At 34.1% G+C, this 10718-nt stretch overlaps 1 long non-coding RNA gene across 1 annotated transcript; it reads left to right on the top strand.

Moving 5' to 3' along the window:
• Positions 1-803: 803 nt before the first annotated feature.
• Positions 804-2308, top strand: LOC132726704 (uncharacterized). The gene is made up of 3 exons (XR_009625235.1): positions 804-1006; positions 1383-1476; positions 1833-2308. It is a non-coding gene; the product is annotated as an uncharacterized LOC132726704 (long non-coding RNA).
• Positions 2309-10718: the final 8410 nt, after the last annotated feature.

Here is a 10718-nt window from a genome sequence, read left to right as displayed (position 1 = left end):
CTATTTTTAGAAATAGCGCCATTTTTTTCTATTTTTAGAAATTGCGTCATTTTTTTCTATTTCTAGAAATTGCGTCATTTTTTTCTATTTTTAGAAATAGCGTCATTGTTGCTATTTTTAGAAATTGCGTCATTTTTTCTTCTTCTTTTTTTTTTTTTTTAGAAATTGCGTCATTTTTTCTATTTTTAGAAATTGCGTCATTTTTTTCTATTTTTAGAAATAGCGTCATTGTTGCTATTTTTAGAAATTGCGTCATTTTTTCTTCTTCTTTTTTTTTTTTAGAAATTGCGTCATTTTTTCTATTTTTAGAAATTGCGTCATTTTTTTCTATTTTTAGAAATTGCGTCATTTTTTCTATTTCTAGAAATTGCGTTATTTTTTCTATTTTTATATGCCCGAAAGAATTTCGGACATATTATGTTATACCCCCTGGCGTCCGTCCGTCTGTCCGTCCGTCCATCCGTCCGTCTGTCCGTCCGTCTGTCCGTCCGTCCGTCCGTTAGCAATTTGGTTTCCGGAGCATAACTGAAGTTCCATTTGGCCCACAATATTCAAACTTCATAGGATGATTGTCCATATTGGGTAAGAAGACCCCTATTGATTTTGGGGTCATAAGGTCAAAGGTCAAGGTCACTATGACCTTAAAACTGAAAACGTTAGCAATTTGGTTTCCGGAGCATAACTTAAGTTCCATTTGGCCCACAATATTCAAACTTCATAGGATGATTGTCCATATTGGGTAGAAGACCCCTATAGGGTATGTAAGTCTCGTCATGTGACTTGCGAGATTTCACGATATTTTGCACTTCCGGGCACAAACAAATATCAACAACATTGCTTATCTATATTGGGTAATACTTGTATGCCGGTATTAAAGTAAAACTTACACGGAAAAGCAAAGGATATGTGGAAATTGGCAGAGTTTTTTTTTTTGTTTTTAACGAAATGCAAATAGTTTCATCTTGTGAACAAGTATCAATGAAAGACAACTTCGTATAATCTTCAGGTGGGTGTGTCATTTCGAATTCAGTTTATCGCAATAAATGTTGTAATATTTTCATGTCCATGTAAATCTAATAGATTTGTTATTTGATACATCATCATTCGCATCTGACTTTAGACTGGTGAATTTGATTTTATCAATTTTCTATAGCGCTACCTGATTATCTCTCAGATGTATATAATGTTTAGAAATTTCGGACAGCGCATATTTCGGATAAAACGTTTCAATATCATTATTAGTGTGTTTTAGTTGAATATATTTTCTTCTAACTGAAAATATTATTTATTATTATTATTATCTTTATATAGCACAAACAGTCAAGCTGTATATTACCAATTTAAATTGTCATAAAATTTAATGAAATATTTTGCTCGTGTAGATATTTAGACTGAGGAAAGTGGTGAGATGAAAGACGTCAACTGGTATCCGATGTAAACATGTACACATGCATGCTCTGCTGTAAAATCGTTTTGGTAAGAAATATATACTTAAAGCTACTTCAACTACATTAATGAAAAATAAGTATTCTTGTATAACATAATGTTCTCGTTTTTGTAAATAATTACAGTGTAGCTAAATAAACAAACAGTTTGGCATACGTAGTTAATTCGTGTTAAATACTGTTTAAAGTATATTTCTCAAGTAAGTGGGTCATATATAGTTAAATCATGTTCAGTAAATGGTTAAAAGAACTTAATCACTATCACATTTTTTTCGTTTCTTCCTTTTCAACATTTTTTTCTATTCAAAACAAGATGAAAATGGTTAAAATTTATAGCTGACCAATTATTATTGCTTTCAACTCATGATAAATTTTCTTTATATGCAGGTATGTGATTTCATGGTTGGACTCATGGTTCTTGATTTATTTTGGAGTGTTCACCATCAGATTAGAAACCAAATAGTGATACCACCAGCTAGACATAGTTGAAAGGAAATGTCCATACACAGTCTTGGAGTACAAAGTGGTAGAGACATTGCCATTACAGATTTTGTCTTAAAGCTCCATGTCTTGTGTAAACTGTCTGACTGAATGTTTGTATTCTAAAAAAACTAAGGTTGAAGACACTTCAAAGATATATGTCAGTGTAAAAATGTTAAACAAAATATCTGTCTTTGTTAGAAATAAATTACCTGTCTGTGTTAGAAATAAATAACCTGCCAATTGTAACTTTGTATTAACTTAATTATTCAAAGATAATTTATCTTCTGCAAATGACTGTCCAAAACAGTTTCAGCCAGGCATCATGTAGTTTCAAAACAGATAAGATCAATTTGTTATAAATAGACTTGTAAGGTGACAAGAATGGTAAAAAGATAATAAATGTTCTGTATTAAAATGTTTCTATCTTGATTGAGTTTCATTTCATACTATCACAATGATCACTGCAACTGTAAAAGTAATGTCATCTATAACCATGATTTAAATAAAATAAAAAAGTCATCTCAAAGAAAAACTTGTTTCCGAGGCACGATGTGTAAATTTCCTTCCACTGTAATAGCCTTTCACTGCTCTTAGAAAAGCCATGGTTTGCATTGTACATGGCAGGTTGTAATACCAGAGTAAACAATATTAATGCAATTCATCTGTGTTGAGTATTATGTAGCAGAACACTAGCTTGCTAGCCCTTGAAAGCCCAAGTAAGTCTCTTAATCACAAAATTGGAGAAGACTTGCAATTCTGCATTCCTTGAAAGATTTTAGTATCAGAGGGGCAGTTATTACATACCATATACTTCTTTGGGTTTCAAATTACATGTTTTATAATGTATTGAACCTGTAGTATGCAAGGTGTTTATCAGTTCAAAATTTTCAATAAAAAGTACATTACTCACATTGTACATATTTTTTGTTTGTTTTACTGCCCTAGCTAATCTATGTAAAAGATCGAATTTTAATTACGGGACCTCAGAGGATTTCCTTTTATCTTAGAAGTTATTAATAGAACATATTTATGAATGATATAATTATAGATATGATGTTACACACCGTACAATCAAATGTGCAGACAGCCGTTCAAGCGTCGACAGCCGTACCAGTATATACATGTCGGAGCCGAAAACACAATTGACCGACGGTAAGTATTCATCTTATTTTAACATATCCCAACTGTGTTCGAGTAAATCAATGTTATGGATTCATAGTCAACATCCAAAGGAGCATGCTAACAAAAATTTCTGGCCCTGTGCAAGCTTTACTTCACGTGAATTTTGACTGAAAATAACCACACTTTCCGATGAGATGCGGCTTTTTTTTAAGTTACAAAAACTTATTTTTCTCACGATAATTCTCGTAAATCCTTTTATCATAAGATTCGTAAACGTCAACATTTCTTCATTAAATATTCCAAACCATTCCTTCGAAAATGCTTTTCTGTTAAAGTTATAGGGTATTTGAGTGTCGTCAAAATTTGAGTAATTTGAATTAGTGACTTGCAACTTACTCTTATGTATGGTTTGACCAATTCATACCGCCTCCGTGGTCGAGGGGTTAGAGTCGATGATTTCTAATCCAGTTACCTCTCTGGCGTGGGTTCGATTTCTGGGAGATGCTTTGGTTTGGTAGTTTAGCACGGAGGAAGGTAGTCTAGTACTGGTGTAACTCTCCAGGAACGATGGTTAGTTTAAACATATTTATTTCAATATTTTACATATATTACATTTTATATGTGAATAAGTGTTACATAAATTGAAAGGGATTAGAACGAAAGAAAACTTATATAGTTCCTCTCCCTAGATAACAAATGATATTTACACAAACATATATGGCAGGATAGCTATTTCATTTAAATTATTAAGTAAGAATATTGCTAGATGGTTTGGAAACTACCCGCCTATATGACTTAAATACTGTTGGAAAAGGCGAAAAATGAAACAAATAAACAAACAAAATGACCAATTCAATTTTATTAAATAATTTATTAGAATGAAAATAATTTATACCCAAGTGTTTGTATAAAATCGCAACATTTAATTATTTGTTTGATTACTCCCATAAGAACCCTAGCTAGTCTAGTAGAAATGTTAAAATTAGAATTTAACTCTCAAATAATACATATTCATGCAGGGAAGAGCGACTTGGTGGAACCCAGCACAACCAACGAGGAGGAAGACTAGGAAGAAGAAGAAATGAACTAGAACCGGAACCTGGACCACCTTTACTAACTCCTCTTGCTATCTCCCTTGATGTCTGTTCAACGATTACATGTGTCCCTGGAATTCCAATCTATAGACCTTTTTACAATACGATTTTCCATAGCAACGAATGTTGCATTTCGCGCATGCGCATTCTGCGTAGGGCAATACGCACTAACGATGTCTACAGACTATCATACTTTAAGGCTTTAAAAGATGCGATTTCATGTTATGTCACCCAAAAAATATTAATATTGGGATGAATTAAGGCGGTTAGTACTGAAAACTTGAATTTATTTTTTAACAGATCTACGAAAATGTGCGGGAGCAATAATTCAATGGTCAAAAAGGGCACACACATGTCGTTTGTTTAAGTTATAATTGGACGACTTCTTCATCAGTAATTTAAATTGAAACAGCAGGGTGTTATAGATAAAACTTTATTACCCCTGTATAATATTACACAATTTGTATTGTACACTTCCTTTGAATAACTGGATATTGGTCAGGCGGCAAGTGTCAAACAGATTGGCACGCCAACGGTTGTTCATTCAACCGGGAATTTTATAAAAACCATGATATAATTAATCAGTTACGCTTATATTATTAAAATGGTAATTTATGTAACGTCTAAATATACCGATCAATGTTTAAGGATTTTGAGAAGGGACAAATTGTGTGACGTGCATTATTAAAAATATCATGTATTACCACGGATTTATATTATGTAATATAAATCGGTGGTATTACGAAGAACCGGATAAAATGTGTGTTATATCTCTTCCAAACAACCCATCTTAACTTCTCAAGATTTTGAAAAAAATAATTAATTATTTAAAATCTATTTATGTGACTTAATTTTTTCTGTTTGCATCATAGACAAATCGGATAAAGGATATATATAATCAGGTATACAGTGTATTGAACATATTGAAAAATGCATTATTATAAACCGCCTCCGTGGTCGAGGGGTTAGAGTCGATGACTTCTAATCCGATTACCTCTCTGGCGTGGGTTCGATCCCCGGGAGATGCTTTGGTAGTTTAGCGCGGAGGAAGGTTGTCTAGTACTGGTGTAACTCTCCAGGAACGATGGTTAGGAAACTACCCGCCTATATGACTGAAATAATGTTGGAAAAAGGCGTAAAATGATACAAACAAACAAAGCATTATTATAATGATTTTTTTTTCAGAATTATAATTAATCTTGATTTCATGTTTTAAAATTTCTTTTGTTTTTATATGAACTATTTCAACAGCAAATAAGTTGACTTTTCATTTGCTAATAGATACATTAATTTACACATGATCTCAGCTAGTGTCAGGTCCGTGATCGTAAATTCTTAAACAAGTATCTTTTCCATGCCTTTTTATGACATTCTTCGCCTCAAAGCTATAAGACATCTTTTCTATATTTGTTAAAAGCATTTTCATATAATTTTCTACCGTTTACCTTGAACTAACTCGGTATTGTCTATGAACTTCTACTATATTTCTATGTTGGGCGAAGGATTTTCTGCCCTACGCAGATTGCGCATGCGCGAAAAAATTCTTATTCGGGTCGATTTTTCATAGCAACGGACCGCGTCGTAAAAAGGTCTATATCGGCATTCAATATTAAAGCCGAGCCATGTATTTTCTAAATAAGTTGCCCACTAAATACAACCAGATATAATTCATCTCATATGGTGGGTGAATATGAGACGCTAATTTTAACTTCTAATGGTTCCATTTAACTTTGCCACTAGGTGTGGGAAGAAGCCCTGCTACATGGTTAGCACGAACAAGTTGTAAGTTTGTACCGGAATATGGTATTGCTGTACTCCAGTCTAATGTATGGGTAGGTGCCAAAGCAGGAAGTATACTCGACATCACTAATTCCGTGTTTGCAAAATGGCCGACATATGGTCTACGTCTGGCTCATTTAAACTAATTTTGACTAAACATATGGTTGTTTCCTTGTGTCATACAGCAGAAAATACCTATATGTTACAGCTTATGACAATTTCTGTACCATCAGTTTTATATATTGTTTTCTTTCTTGCTTCAAAACGTTAAGTACCGTGAAGAGCACAGTATTAAGTTTTAATGTGTCATATACATGTATATTTTGCTTGATTACATGGCTGTCATGTGCTAGCTAATAATAAAACATTTCGAGTACATACTTTAAACATCAAACATGCAGGCTACCATGTACCACGATACTTATATAATATTTCTTCAAGAAAAAGTCTTGATCGCCGTATAGAATGATAATTAATGCATACATGCCTCTGAAAACGGCTGAACAAAGAATAGAAATTAGCAGGGTTTTCTTTACAATATAATCGTCAAATTTTCGATTGCACAAGTTAAGTTTAAAAGTAAGAAAGTGTTTATACGTTTGTTCAAAGTAAATGTTTAAAAATTTGGACAAGTTTCAAATTACATGACAGACCTTGCTCCAACTAAATTGTATTTTGAGTCATATCAACTTTTCCTATTCTGTTACCTCTATAGATACTTTGAAAATCTGTATATCGGCTGGGGCCAAAAGAATCTTGAAGTCGTTTTTTGAGACTGCACCACCCGAAATGACTCTTACTGAATTTCCAAGTGGACCGGAAATAACAGAAGCAGGCGATCCAACGTAGCGCTCCAAAATAGGAACTTGAAGCTGAATCGACGATGACGACGATGATGATATTGTCGACGATGATGGTGAAGGGGATGCACAGTTTGATTAAATATCGTATTCATCAAACTCCTCACAGCGGTTACGTCACGCTTTGCTACTTTAACCACTGCCACCACTGAAATCACGTGATGATAGTTGTATCATGTGACAAAAACATGGCGGCCAGTTTCAGAACGCCAGGGATCCCATATCAAACTGGCAGATTTATAATTACATCCTTACCAGACAAAATAAGTTCAAGACACACAATTTGTTATCACTTTAAAACAAGTGCCGGATCAAATATTTTTGTGCAATCGTTCAATAACTGTTTATATTCTGCCATTGTTTACTATGCAAACGGTGTCACAGTGAAAATATCTTACGTTATGTTTACAAAATAATTTTTATACGTATATTTTTTTACTTTCTTGTACATTAATCATAACTATTTAACGAAAGAAAACTAAAATGACATAAAGTATTCTATTTTAAAATTAAAAGTGAAAAAAATATATCCGGCTATATTCGACCGAATTTACTTGTGGTGGCAGTGGTTACTGTACAGATCAGGGGAAGTAAGCGCTGCGAGGAGTTTGCGTATTCATATGTACATGAAATGTTTGCAATGCGTCTACAAGAAGGGAACAGGGATTATTAATATGTTTACATCGTTTTAAAATTAGGAACAGGTGTAACAAGAACTACGTTTAAAAGTTTAGTGCATGGGACAATATGCATTTTGTTTGAATAATATCTGAGTAGTACAAATAAAATTTCAATTTTGAAAAGAAAATAAAATATACGTACTATTTGGTGCTATTGTCCATTTTTTGAATTAAATCTACAAATCGTTTGAAACTTTTCGTTTATTATTTAAAAATATGTTCAATTTGAAAATAATTACCCTTGTCTAAATTGTCTTTGCGCTTTCACGATATCCGCTATTTGAGTTAGGATCATTGACTCGGATGGGCTGAACCTTGAAGCCATTGGTACTTTTTAGACGAGATATTCTTATTTTTTTATTGACCGTTCGCTTACTTCGAGTAAACTGACTCCTTTTGTCCACTAGATTATGTATAAGTTACTCTAATGTTCACTGTTAGAAAAATAATCTAGTATCTGTTGTTAGTGGGTTATTTTTATGCCCCGCCATGCAAATGAAAAGGTGGGATATACATGTATATAGCATTACCCCTGTCAGTGCGTGTGTTCAAAAACATTGACCGGCCCAAAACGTAGTCATTCATGGGATTTTTACACAAATTGGCACAAATGTTAAGCATGATAAAATGTCCTGTCATGCGCAGGACTCTAAAGTGTAGCTCATACTTGAGGTCAAAGGTCAGCAGTTAGAAAATATTTTCCTGCACGTAACTCTGTCATGCATCAAGCGATTTCGACATAAATTGGCACAAATGTTAAGCTTGATGAGACGATTTGTCATGCACAAGACATACCTCTAGCTCCAAGGTCAAGGTCACCTCTCAGATCTGGTTAACATACACTTATTTTTCTTTACAAAAGAAAGGACTGTACATCCGGTGTCTAAACATATATAAGGGCATCCGGGTCTTTCACACACTTTTAGTTCACCAAATAATTAAGTTGGGTATGGGACGGTCATTGAATTGACTTTTTTAACCAATTAATACCACAAGCATTCGTTTCATTTGTGACCAATGATCTTTGGTGTTATGGGATCACTCTTTTGACCATTCAGGCGACTTATTTCCTTATGCCATACAGCCGTTTCGAAATTTAAACCGGGAACTCTGTTGCGTAAGTGGCACATGGAAAAAGATAACTGAACATAATAAATGTTTTAAACATTTTGTAATTATAAATAACAATGTCTGTGCTCTGGACAAGAAGCCCATAAAACTTTCAACATTTGCCCAGTTTATTTTTAAACATCTTTTTATTAGCAATTAGCCATGCAATTAGGTATATTTGGGAGAGAAAACTGTCAAGATATGATATATAATTAAGAATTATTTAGCACCAATTTCGTAAAAATAATCATTTATACTACGATTCATTTTCCAGATCTGACTAAATAAGGAAAAACAAAAACGTGTCCTTATGGACTCAAGATTGTTTTTTTTTTTTTTAAAAAACCATTGTAGATGTGTACCAATAACTGATTCTTAAATTGCTTTTATATTTTATAGAGAAAATAAAGTTTACCTGTATCTGACAACAGTAACCTGATTCTGAACCAGTATAAACCAGTTACCTTGAGAGAACATGTAACTAACAACTTCCAAACTTCATTTGAAACACTCTCCACTGATGAACATTATCATACGCGGGAGAAATAAGTATTTTCATCGCGGACCTCGTCCGCGGTGGTGTCGCGGAAAAGGCAAATCCGCGAAAACTCAGTGCTTTGCAAAGGACTTAACCTCGGAAACTTAAACTCACAAATCTGAGGTCTGTATATCCGGACACTATCTCTCCTGAGACCTGAGCTAATTCAGGCAGACCCCAGTTTAACATAGATTAATCTTTGACCCTTGACCTGCATGCTTATTTTGTACCAGGATCTATAGAGGCTCATAGGGAAGACTGGGCATGCCTAACTATGTTGCCTCTTTAAATAAAGTCTTTATTATTATTATCATTATTATTATTATTATTATCCTGCTTTAAATTCTGAAAAGTCCATTTGAAATTTCAAAATCAAAGTATAAAAAATTGAGCTACAAAAAGTATAAAGCCTGGTCATACATCATGAATTCCGTAGGCTGGCTTGGCTCTATACTGGTGGAAAATGCAGATCACATTTGGTAACAGCAGGATTTGGGTTAGTACAGTCTATTTATCATCCGTTTATCGCGGGGACGTAGACATGTCTGCGCCTCAAAAATCGCAGGAAGGTTAAAAAAGTTTGTTTAAAAGAGGATAAAAGTGTATTTAAAAATGTTAAAAACAGGAGCCGGAAAACTAGGGTGAGACATGTTCGATGCAAGCTATGGCTGCACTGAAGTGCTCTGAGGTAGGGAGTAGGGCAACTGCAGGGGGTAGGTGGTTCCAGTGGTATACCTTCCTATTTTATAATAGTCTGAAGTTGCTGTGAATAACCTACAACATAAGGGATGACCATGGCGTGATATTCGGGACAGGGGTGTCAAATATTCTTCTATAGGGATAGCAACCAGACCATGGTGAATCTTATAGAGAAGGGATAACCTAGCATCTGTACGTCAATTTATAGTCAACAGGCATTCCACATAAAAAACATAATCTTTTCTGCTTCTGTTCTGTAACATAAGTTTAACAAATTTTCATGGCAACCAAACTGGATTCTAAATCTTGATTATGTGAAAAGTACAAGAAAAATGCAAAAATATCACATAATTATGCTGTCATTTTTATATATATAATATTCCACGTTTGTAACGCCGCTTTTCATTGGATAATCGTGACCTTTATTATACGCCGCGTGCACGCGGCGTCTAGTAGATATGCATTTGTCGATACAACAATGGGGGAATTTTTGACTTGATTTTGTGTATTTTCTTTTGTTCACTGTTTTTTTTTTCTTCAAATTTTCTAATAAAAATAGCTTTTTTCTGATGTACAATTTGTCACAGGGCTTTAAGGGATTAGAATATCATATTCTTTTTATCATTACATAATAAATAATGTGCCAATGAGCCAGTCTATCGTCGATCGTTCTAAAACTTAACCGTTGAGAGAGGTAACGACTGAGGCTGTGTCACTCACTTCATTTGCTCCGCCTCTGTTGAAGTTTGGCTCCGCCTTAAGTTGTCGCCAAATTTAATATCGCATTTAGTCTTCGTTGACGGGCGGAAGGGAACCAGGACAACTTTGATCAATATCTCTTGTCGAATCGTTAAATTACAAGTTGCAAAGCCTAAACCACGACCAATATCAGAGAGGCGGTTCTCCCT

The sequence above is a fragment of the Ruditapes philippinarum genome, unplaced genomic scaffold, assembly GCF_026571515.1.
Source record: "Ruditapes philippinarum isolate M1 unplaced genomic scaffold, ASM2657151v2 ctg10846_1_1_1_1, whole genome shotgun sequence".
NCBI classification, from domain to species: domain Eukaryota; kingdom Metazoa; phylum Mollusca; class Bivalvia; order Venerida; family Veneridae; genus Ruditapes; species Ruditapes philippinarum.
Note: the sequence above shows the minus strand (reverse complement) of the source record. Positions and strands in the feature narration are given on the sequence as shown.